An 8,836-nucleotide genomic window follows, 5' to 3' on the forward strand; every position below is an offset into this window, starting at 1 on the left:
CCTAAACCTAACCCTAGCTCCTAACCCTAACCCTACAACTAACCCTAGCTCCTAACCTTAATATTTAACTTAATTCTAACCCTAACACTAATTCTAACCTTAACCCTAAACCCCCTAGAAATAGCATTTGACCTTGTGGGGACTAAAAATGTCCCCAGTTGGTCAATTTTTACTTTGTTTACTATTCTTGTAGGGACTTCTGGTCCCCACAAGAATAGTTAAACACGTCCACACACACACACACACACACACACACACACACACACACTAGTGAGGGTTAGTAGTAGGTAGGAATGATGTCTAGTGTCTGCTCGGGCCTAGTGCAGAGGGCGGACCGAGGCCTCTCGTAGCTCTGCCGCCGCACAACTGAAATGAGTGTCATGACAGTTTATGGCAAACTTTGTTCATTTATGTTTATATACAGTGCATTCGGAAAGTATTCAGACCCCTTCCCTTTATCCACATTTCGTTACGCTACAGCCTTGTTTGAAAATGTATTCAATCAATCTACACACAATAGCCCAGGTTTACATTTTTTTTGTTGCTAATTTATAAAAAATACAAAACAGAAATACCTTATTTGCATAAGTATTCAGACCCTTTGTTATGAGACTCGAAATTGAGCTCAGGTGCATCCTGTTTCAATTGATCATCCTTGAGATGTTTCTACAACTTGATTGGAGTCCACCTGTGGTACATTCAATTGATTGGACATGATTTGGAAAGGCACACACCTGTCTATACAAGATCCCACTGTTGATATGGATTGGTTTTTGCTTTATCTTTATGGGGTATTGTGTGTAGATTTGAGGCGGGGAAACTATTTAATCAATTTCAGAATAAGGCTGTAACAAAATGTAGAAAAAGTAACTTTCCGAATGCACTGTAATTCCATTCAGATTTGTGACATGAACTCAGCAATTGGTGGTGGTTGAACTATACTGAACAAAAATATAAACGCAATATGCAACAATTTAAACAATTTTACTGCGTTACAGTTCATGTAAGGAAAATCAGTCCATTAAAATGAATGAATTAGGCCTTAATCTATGGATTTCACAACTTGGCAGGGGTGCAGCCATGGGTGGTTCTTGGAGGGCATAGGCCCACCCACTGGGGAGCCAGGCTCAGCCAATCAGAATGAGTTTTTCCCCACAAAAGGGCTTTATTACAGACAGAAATACTCCTCAGTTTCCTGCAGGTGAAGAAGCCGGATGTGGAGGTCCGGGGCTGGCATGGTTACACGTGGTCTGCGGATGTCAGGAAGGTTGGACATACTACCAAATACTCTAAAATGACAGAGGCAGCTTATGGTACAAAAATTAACATTCAATTATTTGCCCGCTCCCTCAACTTGATACATCTGTGGCATTGTGCAGTGTAGCAAAACTGCACATTTTAGAGTGGCCTTTTATTGTCCCCAGCGCAAGGTGCACCTGTGTAATGATCATGCAGTTTTATCAGCTTCTTGATATTATACACCTGTCAGGTGGATGGATTATCTTGGCAAAGGAGTGCTCACTAACAGGATAACAAAAAATAAGCTTTGGAACATTTCTGGGATATTTTAACATTTTTCTTGTACTTTTACCCCTTTTTCGTGATATCCAATTGGTAGGTACAGTATTGTCCCATTGCTGCAACTCCCGTACGAACTTGGGCGAGGCAAAGGTCGAGAGCCATGCATACTCCGAAACACGACCCTGCCAAGTCGCACTGCTTCTTGACACACTGCTTGCTTAACCCGGAAGCCAGCCGCATCAATGTGTCGGAGGAAACACCGTCCTACTGGCGACTGAAGTCAGCTTGCAGGCGCCCGGGCACACCACAAGTCGCTAGAGCGTGATGGGACAATTTAAATCCCGGCCGTCCAAACCCTCCCCTAACCCTGACGACGCTGGGCCAACTGTGCGCCCGCCTCATGGGTCTCCGGGGTCACAGCCTGGGATTGAACCCGGGGCTGTAGTGACGCCTCAAGCACTGCGTTGCAGGGCCTTAGACCGCTGCGTGACTCGGGAGGCCCGGGATCTTTTATTTCAGCTCATTAAATATGTGTCCAACACTTTACATGTTGCGTTTTATATTTCTGTTCAGTATATATTGGAACGGATACCCAAATATATAAATATAAATGTAAATGTCCATATTAAATGCATGCATTTTGACATTTATCCATTTCATGAATAGCATGTCTCACATCCACATTGTTAATTGCTTCTTTTTAAATGTCTTGTGCCCACAATCTTTATGCACTTGCACTGTAGTTATGAAGTTAAAGCGTTTATTTTCTTATGGACAAACTGTACTGCTGTTTATCGTACTTGAATACAATTGTCTTCAGAGAGCACTGAATACAGAATAATAAAATGCATTGTTGGTAAGAAATTTGAGAAGCGATTATCTGGTACTTAATTTTTTTTGCCAGTAGTTAAAAGTAGCGCTCCCGAGCCAAAAATATTCCCTGGAAATTGCATCCTTACGTCCCGTACTATACGTGCAGACAGATCCACCACGTCATCTCTCTCTCTGCTAGCATCTTGCTAGCTGGCACACAAATGGTAAGGGGCTGAAGCTCATCATTGGCTACAAGGTGATTTGCTAGGCGGCTGTCCACATGGGGGAAGTTTCCAGAAAAAACAGTCGCTTTCAAATTAGGGATTTTGTGGCTAATTGAGGTATACCAGTAATTCTGCTCATAGATGATGCATGTATGAACTAGACATCGACACAGCCAGCACAAAGCGGGAGGTTTAAACATTTGTTGTTAATAGTCAAAGTTCCAGTCTTTACAGTTTTGTTTTATATTTTCTTTGTGCTACTGATGTCTGAAACGCCTACATTATATCCCTGCCTCATACTGTAAAAAAAAAAAAAAATTGTCAGATCGATGTGTATCATAAAATGGTAAACCCAATCATAGCTTAATCAGATTGCTGATGATTATGCAATTTTAAAGATTACAAACCCTGGTTCACTGCTCAGATCCCTGCACTCAGCCTAAAAGGACTACTATATACAGTGTATTGGGAAAGTATTCAGACCCCTTGACTTGTTCCACATGTTATTACGTTACAGCCTTATTCTAAAATGGATTCAATACATTTTTCAGCCCTGGTGATTTTTATACTTAAAAAAAATATATATTTTGCCATGAGCCTAACAACATATTGGTCTATATTTTCAGGTTGCTGTCAATTAGCCATAAGCATTATCGGTCACACTTTATTTGAACAGTCCGGAAAGTCCATCTGCTCTACAGAGGGACTTACTATCTGTTGATAAGCAACTGCTTGCTAAGGTTAAGGTTAGGGTCAGAGTAAGGGTTAAGGTAAGGGTGAGGGTTAGTAGGTTGCAGTGTTGGGGAAGCTACAATGCACATATAGTTTACCAAGCTACCAATTACTTCACACTGGAAGAAGTTAAAAACCTCTTAAGGATCCGTACCTTTTTTTCCAATTTTCGCCAGAAGTGACATACCCAAATCTAACTGCCTGTAACTCAGGCCCTGAAGCGAGGATATCAATCAATCAATCAATCAATTTTATTTTATATAGCCCTTCGTACATCAGCTAATATCTCGAAGTGCTGTACAGACACCCAGCCTAAAACCCCAAACAGCTAGTAATGCAGGTGTAGAAGCACGGTGGCTAGGAAAAACTCCCTAGAAAGGCCAAAACCTAGGAAGAAACCTAGAGAGGAACCAGGCTATGAGGGGTGGCCAGTCCTCTTCTGGCTGTGCCGGGTGGAGATTATAACAGAACTATGCCAAGATGTTCAAAAATGTTCATAAGTGACAAGCATGGTCAAATAATAATCATGAATAATTTTCAGTTGGCTTTTCATAGCCGATCATCAAGAGTTGAAAAACAACAGGTCTGGGACAGGTGGCGGTTCCATAACCGCAGGCAGAACAGCTGAAACTGGAATAGCAGCAAGGCCAGGCGGACTGAGAACAGCAAGGAGTCACCACGGGCGGCAGTCCCGACGCATGGTCCTAGGGCCCAGGTCCTCCGAGAGAAAGAAAGAGAGAAGGAGAAAATTAGAGAGAGCCAAGATTTTCAACATTTCCATAAATGACAAGCATGGTCAAATAATAATCAGGAATAAATCTCAGTTGGCTTTTCATAGCCGATCATTAAGAGTTGAAAACAGCTGGTCTGGGACAGGTAGGGGTTCCATAACCGCATATTCGGTATGCATATTCTTGGTACCGTTTGAAAGGAAACACTTTGAAGTTTATGGAAATGTGAAAGGAATGTAGGAGAATATAACACACTAGATCTGGTAAAAGATAATACAAAGAAAAAAACAACTGTTCTTTCGTATTTTTTTGTACCATCATCTTTAAAAACAAGAGAAAGGCCATAATGTATTATTCCAGCCCAGGTGCAATTCATATTTTGGCCACTAGATGGCAGCAGTGCATGTGCAACGTTTTAGACTGATCCAATGAACCATTGTATTTCTCTTCAAAATGTATCAAGACTGCCCAAACGCGCCTAATTTGTTTATTAATAACTTTTCATGTTCAGAATTGAGTGCACTCCTCAAACAATAGCATGGTATTATTTCACTGTAATAGCTACTGTACATTGGACAGGGCAGTTAGATTAACAAGAATTTAAGCTTTTAGCTAATCGCAGATATGTCCATGTCCTGGGAAATGTTCTTGTTACTTAGCCTATGTTAGCTCAACCGCCCCGTGGACGGAACAACCATTGTTTAAGCTACAGTTAAGAAAAATGATTTGTGATAAATTGTCATATGTAAATCTGAAATGTCAGACTACAAATTGCAGAACAGATCACTGTGGAGTCAGATGTTAACAGATCACATCACTCATCATTAAGCCCTGGGGCCCTGGGTCTGAATCCCGCCCTGTGCCAATGGGTCCTGGACTTCCTGACGGGCCGCCCCCAGGTGTCGAAGGTAAGCAACAACACCTCCACTTCGCTGATCCTCAACACAGGGGTACAATTGAGAGCATCCTGTCGGGCTGTATCACCGCCTGGTACGGCATCTGTACCGCCCCGCAACCGCAGGGCTCTCCAGAGGAGAGAGCTCTGCCCAACATATCACACCTTCCAGGACATCTACAGCACCCGATTGTCACAGGAAGGCCAAAAAGATCAACAAGGACAATCTGTATTTATGCTAATCGTTAGCTAGATCAGTGCTTCCCTAACGTGTTCAGTCATGCCCCACTTTCATCATGGGTGAACACCCTAGGGAGAGAAATCAGGCTTGGTTGAGCCTACTGTCTGAGGTTCAGAGAAACAGCCCTTCTCTAATTCTGTAGCTTACCAAAAAAACTGTTTTTTCCAAATTTTATAATGCTACCAAAGTTGTCTTTGAACTCACAAACTTGAGCCCAATATAACCATGACCAATTATCAATGTTTTTTTCAGGCTCACGTGTAAGATGATCATCTGTCACTTCCATTTGAAAAATAGGCTCTACTTTTCTATATCATTCTTATTGATTATGAATCGATCATGTTAAATGTTAGCTCACAGAATTAAGGGTTTGTTAAGGGAGCCAGTAGCTAAAACCAGAAGCTAAGATGAGGAAATCATTTCCAATCCATCACATTCATCATGGTATATTAATGGGCGGTTCAAATGGACTTGTTTGTAATATTTACCCCGTCCTCCCAATCAAGAGTCTCTAACCCTTCTGCCATCTAAACCCTCAGCCATCTAACCCCTCAACCATATAACCCCTCAGCCATCAAGTCTCCTCAGCCATCTAACCCAATAGCCATCTAACTCCTTAGCCATCTAATTAGCTCCTTAGCCATCTAATTAGCCCCTTAGCCATCTAACTCCTTAGCCATCTAAATCCTTAGCCATCTAATTAGCTCCTTAGCCATCTAACCCAATAGCCATCTAACCCAATAGCCATCTAACCCAATAGCCATCTAACTCCTTAGCCATCTAACCCCTTAGCCATCTAACTCCTTAGCCATCTAACCCCTCAGCCATCTAACCCAATAGCCATCTAACTCCTTAGCCATCTAACCCCTCAGCCATCTAACCCAATAGCCATCTAACCCCTTAGCCATCTAACCCAATAGCCATCTAACCCAATAGCCATCTAACTCCTTAGCCATCTAACCCCTTAGCCATCTAACTCCTCAGCCATCTAACCCCTTAGCCATCTAACCCCTTAGCCATCTAACCCCTCAGCCATCTAACCCAATAGCCATCTAACCCAATAGCCATCTAACTCCTTAGCCATCTAACCCCTCAGCCATCTAACCCCTCAGCCATCTAACCCAATAGCCATCTAACTCCTTAGCCATCTAACCCCTTAGCCATCTAACCCCTTAGCCATCTAACCCAATAGCCATCTAACCCAATAGCCATCTAACTCCTTAGCCATCTAACTCCTTAGCCATCTAACCCCTTAGCCATCTAACTCCTTAGCCATCTAACCCCTCAGCCATCTAACCCCGTAGCCATCTAACCCAATAGCCATCTAACCCAATAGCCATCTAACCCAATAGCCATCTAACTCCTTAGCCATCTAAATCCTTAGCCATCTAACTCCTTAGCCATCTAACTCCTTAGCCATCTAATTAGCTCCTTAGCCATCTAATTAGCCCCTTAGTCATCTAACTCCTTAGCCATCTAACTCCTTAGCCATCTAAATCCTTAGCCATCTAATTAGCTCCTTAGCCATCTAATTAGCCCCTTAGCCATCTAAACCCTTAGCCATCTAACCCCTTAGCATTTAGATGGCTGAGGAGACTTGATTGCTGAGGGGTTAGATGGCTAAGGGGTTATATGGCTATTGGGTTAGATGGCTAAGGGGTTAGATGGCTAAGGGGTTAGATGGCTAAGGGGTTAGATGGCTAAGGAGTTAGATGGCTAAGGAGTTAGATGGCTGAGGAGTTAGATGGCTAAGGGGTTAGATGGCTAAGGAGATAGATGGCTAAGGGGTTAGATGGCTAAGGAGTTAGATGGCTAAGGGGTTAGATGGCTATTGGGTTAGATGGCTAAGGAGTTAGATGGCTAAGGGGCTTTAGATGGCTATTGGGTTAGATGGCTATTGGGTTAGATGGCTAAGGAGTTAGATGGCTAAGGGGTTAGATGGCTAAGGAGTTAGATGGCTATTGGGTTAGATGGCTAAGGAGTTAGATGGCTAAGGGGCTTTAGATGGCTATTGGGTTAGATGGCTATTGGGTTAGATGGCTATTGGGTTAGATGGCTAAGGGGTTAGATGGCTAAGGAGTTAGATGGCTAAGGGGTTAGATGGCTAAGGAGTTAGATGGCTAAGGAGTTAGATGGCTAAGGAGTTAGATGGCTATTGGGTTAGATGGCTAAGGAGTTAGATGGCTATTGGGTTAGATGGCTGAGGGGTTAGATGGCTAAGGGGTTAGATGGCTATTGGGTTAGATGGCTAAGGAGTTAGATGGCTATTGGGTTAGATGGCTAAGGAGTTAGATGGCTATTGGGTTAGATGGCTAAGGAGTTAGATGGCTATTGGGTTAGATGGCTAAGGAGTTAGATGGCTATTGGGTTAGATGGCTAAGGAGTTAGATGGCTATTGGGTTAGATGGCTAAGGAGTTAGATGGCTATTGGGTTAGATGGCTAAGGAGTTAGATGGCTATTGGGTTAGATGGCTAAGGGGTTAGATGGCTATTGGGTTAGATGGCTAAGGAGTTAGATGGCTATTGGGTTAGATGGCTAAGGAGTTAGATGGCTAAGGAGTTAGATGGCTAAGGAGTTAGATGGCTAAGGAGTTAGATGGCTAAGGAGTTAGATGGCTATTGGGTTAGATGGCTAAGGAGTTAGATGGCTAAGGAGTTAGATGGCTAAGGGGCTAACCCCTTAGCATCTAGGTTAGATCGGAGGGTGAGGGCTTGGGCCATTCCCCCCAGAAATGTCCAGGAACTTGCAGGTGCCTTGGTGGAAGAGTGCGGTAACATCTCACAGCAAGAAGTGACAAATCTGGTGCAGTCCATGAGGAGGAGATGTATTGCAGTACTTAATGCAGCTGGTGGCCACACCAGATACTGACTGTTACTTTTGATTTTGATCCCCCCCCACCCCCCTATGTTCAGGGACACATTATTCCATTTCTGTTAGTCACATGTCTGTGGAACTAGTTCAGTTTATGTCTCAGTTGTTGAATTTTGTTATGTTCATACAAATATTTACACATGTTAAGTTTGCTGAAAATAAACGCAGTTGACAGTGAGAGGACTTTTCTTTTTTTTGTTGCTGAGTTTAGATTGGTTTGGAAAGATCGGGACTGTCTGAGATTGTCCTGTAGATTGTAACGTAGACTATGTTAACCTGATCTTACTTTTGTTCTGTTTTTGAAATGTACAAAAAACTTTTTGAGTTTTGATTCTGTTAGTTAACTTATAGGGTACTATGGAGTAACTATCCCCCCTAAGAATAATGTCTAATTGTTCCCACAAAAAAAGCAACGTTTGGAGAAAAAAAATGTACGTGGGTGAAGGTCATGTTTTGGCGAATAAACTATAAAGGAAAATAAATTGCTTCAGCTGACACTTTTTTTTTGTTGTTATTTCAAGAAATGTTGTTTTTAGATAAGGGGCGTTTTTTTTAAAGGTACCATGGCATAGTGTTTCACACAAGTGTGTTAAAGTCCATTTAAATCAGGTTGATTTAGCAATTATTTATTAAGCCATACTTAAAAGCCAAGTCTAGTTGTCTTATTTTCACGATTTAAATAAAATATGGGGGGGGGGGGGGGGGGGGGGGTGTTGCACATGTCACCATTAATATGTGCACTATGAGGAGATTTGACGTAAAGTCCTCTGTTACACTCACCTGCACATTTATTTTCTGTGTTTGTTT

This window comes from Salvelinus fontinalis, chromosome 4, assembly GCF_029448725.1.
Source record: "Salvelinus fontinalis isolate EN_2023a chromosome 4, ASM2944872v1, whole genome shotgun sequence".
Classification (NCBI taxonomy): Eukaryota; Metazoa; Chordata; class Actinopteri; order Salmoniformes; family Salmonidae; genus Salvelinus; species Salvelinus fontinalis.